Source organism: Pinus tabuliformis, chromosome 8 (genome assembly GCF_031772625.1).
Source record: "Pinus tabuliformis cultivar Carrire ecotype Pingquan chromosome 8, CPIR1, whole genome shotgun sequence".
NCBI lineage: Eukaryota > Viridiplantae > Streptophyta > Pinopsida > Pinales > Pinaceae > Pinus > Pinus tabuliformis.
The window spans coordinates 1,025,450,469-1,025,455,649 of NC_142294.1; positions in this window are offsets into that span (position 1 = coordinate 1,025,450,469).

Consider the following 5,181-nt stretch of genomic DNA (forward strand, 5'->3'; position numbering starts at 1 on the left):
TTCGATTTGATTTTGGACTTTTTGATAAGCAAATTGGCTTCCACACTTACAGCATTGCGCTGCATTTCTTCCAAAGCTGCAAGATATCTCTCCCTAAGCTGATATGCCATGTCTGGATCGAAAGCATCAGGATAGTGGAGGAGGGTTAAACCAAGGATAGGTTTGATGTCATTAGGAATGGAATTATAAACCAGATTGAACCGTGTTGTAAACTCCCGCACGAACTCATTTAGGTTTCTTTTCATAGCACTGTACTCAACCAAAATCTGTAATGGATTTTTCTTATCTTGCCACCGGGCCAAGAATAACTCTATCAACCGCTGGAAATTATTGATGGAATTCGCTGCCAAAATATGAAACTGTTTCTTCACATCTCCGGAAAAACTCTGGGCTATGATTCTCATCTTTGCATCCTCCTCATCAACCTCTTCAAGGTCAATAAAATCTATCAGTTTGTCAACATGTTTCTGAGTTGTAATATTCTATGTTCCATCAAACAGAGGGAGTCTTTGACCATAGTTCAGAGGTAGGGTAGAAAGTTGACCAGGTAATAGTAAAGGAGCAAACCGTGCCATGACTACTGGAGGAGGAAGAAGATGTACTGCAATGGGTTCTATAGGTATTACAATAGGTTGTGTTGATGGAGATGATGACAATAGTGGAGATAGTGGTAAACTAACAATGGCAGATGATGTAGCTGATGTGTTTAGAGATGAAGTAGAAGATGAAGCAATAGACAGGTTTTCAAGCTGATATTGAATGTAAGATTTCTCAGTAGTGATTTGAAGTTGGTCTGCTAAGCTTTGAAGTTTATCAAAAATTAACCACAACTCGTGATTAGTTTTGGAAAAGAGGGATTTAGCAGAAGGAATGTAGGAATCAAACCTAATAGGATCAAAAACCACTTCCGAAAGGGAAGACTCAGATTTAGATCAAAATAAATATTGCTCAAATTGAAGATCAAAACAAATATCTTCAACAATCAATACTTGATCAGGTAGAGATGTAGTTTTTACCAATTTTCTAGGTTCACTTTCAGGAATAGGAGTTTTGGGTTTTTTAAGTAACTTCTCTAGATCATCAACAATAGTAGGTGGATTTGGGTCAGGATTTGACCTCATGTATATTTTAGAAGCCAGAGTTTTTACACCTTGAACTTGATGAGATTACTTAAATCAGCTTTCTTTTGGATACGGGAATTTGTCACCAACAGAACCAGTCTTGAAAGCACTAATATAACTAACCCCAGGAATGGTATAATAGTCGTTTCCCCGGAAACAACGCCAAAATGTTACCCCCACAATGTCCCACGCTGATGAAGAAATCGATGGAGGTAACCACAAACCAAGCTTTCAGTTTGGTAGTTAGCCCTACCAAACCAGAGAGGACTCTCTATGGAATCACAGCCAAGAGATGACTGGATGATAAAGGATTTTAGGCTAGATAGCTAAGCTCAGGTAGGTTTTGGAAAATTTATGGTTTTTTTGTTGGATAAGGGAGAAAAACTAGGTAGCTAGGTTGAAGGGAGCTAGGTCTAGGCTTTGATAATCATATTTGCAAAGATGTAATGGGGCAAGGTAGCCACACACTTTAGCACTTTAGGGTTGTTGTTGTGTATATGGGAGATAGGTAGGCTCTCAAAACAAGCATGAATCTCATGAATTCGTTTATATCATAAGAAAATTGAACAATAATGTGAAAGCTTCTCCAAAACAGAGCATTACATGAATGAATTTTGTTTATTCTTAGGAAACAAGCACATGAAATAGGGAAATGGAAATGAAAGATACAATACATTCAAACTTATGATCATAGAAGAAAAAACGTTGCTAAAACACATACCACATGAATCCCACTACAATAGATGCAAACTCTGTCTTTTGATTTCCAAAAATGTCAAATACAAGCTACAATGGTTCTCTCCTTAAATGTCCAACCCCTAGAAAATGATTCATTTCCATCTTATATAGGAAAATACAACATATGACATTTCATCAGGTCCAAAATTCTATTCAAGGCTTAGCATAACTGGCTTTGATGAGTCCTCACCTAAAACTAGGATATTTGAGACAGTTTCCAAAATTTAGGCTAATGTTTAGGAGAGCATATCTCCTCATTAATTACAATTTTCCTCATAAGCAAAAACCAACTAAGAAACCTAAAGTAACATTAATAAATCATAATATCTCGAATTTTCCATCATTCATTACTCAAGAAGTTACCAGACCATATGGGTCACGCCAGAACCAAAAGGGTTGCGCCAATCAGCAAAAAGGTCGCACCAACATGCACCAAAATAGGAAATTTTTCAAAAGGGTTGCACATGTTTGAATCCAATTTTAGGTATCTTCCCAAAGTAAAAAAATTGCAATCTAAAAGAACGGTAAACTAGGTTTTCCTGTCTAGTTTCCACAACATATTGAATTTTGGAAAATGACCCATTTTAAGGCCTCCAAAAACTCATTCTTCCAACCTTACTCAGAAGCACCGCGCCAGTGCAGATTTAGTGGCAGAGACATGAAAATTGTGAGGTTTCTTTAATTTCTAATCAAAATGGGAATATTTCATGCAAAAATAGGATTATATTTTGCATGTACTCATCATAATGCATCCATCCATGTAGAAAAAACTTCATTTGGATGTCCAGGGACAAAGGGTTGTGCCTCAACACAGCGCTTCTATGTGCCTTTTCCTGCAAATTTAAAAAAAAAATCCAAATTGCTCTAAAACTTTCAAAAATTGTTCCTTGGATGTTATGGATGATAGGCTAAACATTCTTGGATGTTTTAGTCACCAATTTTATCCTTTTACCCCTTTTCCTTGATTCCCTTTGCTTGTCTTGGACCTCTTTCAGTTTTGCTTTCAATTTCTTGATTCTGATTTGTGCAATTTGATTCCTTGTTTGATAGTGATGGGCCATGTGCCTCAACATCTGATTGTCCCTGTTAGCTCTGTCAATAAGCTTCTCCATATGGCCATTGACTTTGCTTAGCCAATATTCCCTATCTTCATTGATCTCCATAGTTATTCTGTCTTCAAGACTCAAATCCTCATTTAGTAGGTTTTGGTCTTTTTCCTTCTGTAATTTTCCTTTGATCCCTATTTTGTTGATGTAGAAGGCTTGGCCCCTTCCACAATCTATGGAGCAAACAAAAGCATGTTCCCTCTTTGATATGTCTTGGTTACCTTAGGTCTACATGCCTCTAAAACTTCTGTCTGTTTGCTTGTTGAACCATGCTTCATCGACCGTGTGGACCTTGACCTTGATGGTGTTGTTTTGCTAGGAGAAACAGTGGGGCTAATGATAGGAGCAGTTTTTAATTTATCCAAAAAGGTTTCCCAAGTGATTTGCTTGACTGAAAGCTGATGCATAACCACAATCTTGATCAGGCTATGGTGAAACAAATTGGTGATATGAGGCTGCCCCTAGTGTGAATTTTTCAGTCATCTTCACCACACTCTTAGACAAAAAGTTGCACAAATTAAGTGTTCTTGTAGAGGTGAAGTGCATAAGTAACCTAACATGATACCTATATAATCTAGAGAATCTGCCTTCACATGTAAAATACTTCATAATAAGCTTCATTAGAGGGGCATACTTGTTAAGAAGATGTCTAAAAGGAAAAACATGTTCAGAAGTCTCTCTGACATTAGGTTTTAGGAACATCTTATAATCATCAAGGGACAATTCCATGCCTTTGAACCAAGTGTCACCATGATTTGGAATACCTGTGGCTGAAGAAATAATACATGCTAAGACACTGAACTCAATACCTACTATGACAGCTGATGAACCCCAAAAATGGACAATTATTTGGGCTCATTCAACCTCCTAATTTGACTTAATCCACCATTCTCATTAGTTTATTGCATGTTTTTTATTCTATTTATGTTAATAGAGTGAATTTGGTTAGTCATTATGCCAACAAGTCTAATGGGTGCTTTGTGTAGCCTTTTTGGTCAACTTGGAGACAAAATTGAAGGTCTTAATGAGCACTTGGCAGCCAAATTCGTGGGAGAACAAGCTAGAGGATTTGTAGGAAGGTGTCTCCTTCATTTATGGGCCCTTACCTCGAATTCTCCACCATCAGCTCGAAGTTCAAGGGCCACCGAATCAATCAGCACAAGGGCAACCAAGTAAGTCAAGTAGGACTGCTGTTAACTCCAAGTTTTGGGCAGCCGAGTCCCTAAAGTTTAGGAGGACTGTTGGGTCCTCAAATTGTATAAATAAGAAGGCTTAGGGCCTCATTTTGGTTAGCCAGTTAGTCATTTTGGGTTAGCCAGTGGATGTTAGCTAGTTAGCCAGTAGATAGTAGCTAGTAGTTAGTCATTTCATAGCCTTGTTGTAGTCATTTTGTAATTCGATTTGTATGCAATAGACTAGCTTTGCTTTCAGCTCATTCTCAAGCTCTCCTTATGGACAGTTTTGATGTAACTCTTCATTCTTGATTAATAAAGATGAATTCAGCTTTGCACCAGCTCTAAATCTCTCTTGGGAGGCTGTAGCTCTTGGGGTTGGGCCCATCTCAAGCGCCCAGTACCTCCCTTGTTTATCTTTATGTGTGTTTGTTGCGTTCTTAAAATAAAATCTGCTCTTTAGATCTTGCTTTGTTATTTTGGTTGTTTTTGTTGGTTAAAGTGGCTTTTTATGTTTGGGAATCGATTGGTAGGAGTTTGTCATGCATTTAGATCTTTCGGAATGTTCTTGCTCACGTGATGTACATGGCTCTCTTTCCAAACGAGGCTGCTGTTTATTCATTTCATTGACAGTTAGATTAAGTTAGCTAGGACTTAGTTTGTTTGCAAGAATTCATTGATTCGGTTGAATGCGCATTGTGCAGGGCATCTCTATCACTCACTCACATGGTCAAGCTTCATCAGAGCCATCTGATTCATCCCATATCTAGGCTTCTTGCTTCACGCCCATCCTCTTGCCCACGTAACCCTACCTTCTTCTCCATTGTTGTCTCAACTACCTTAAAGCCAAATCAGCCTTCCACATATCATCTCACCACTCCATCCATCAGTTCCTGGGTCACTTCAGACCCCCATCCTACCTCCATAACCATCCATGCATCTTCCACCAATCACCCATCCTCAAAAATCCCATTTCGAAACATCCTGTAGAAGAACTTCAGAACTTCCTGTAGAAACCCCTGCAGACTTCCTGTAGAAGTTCAT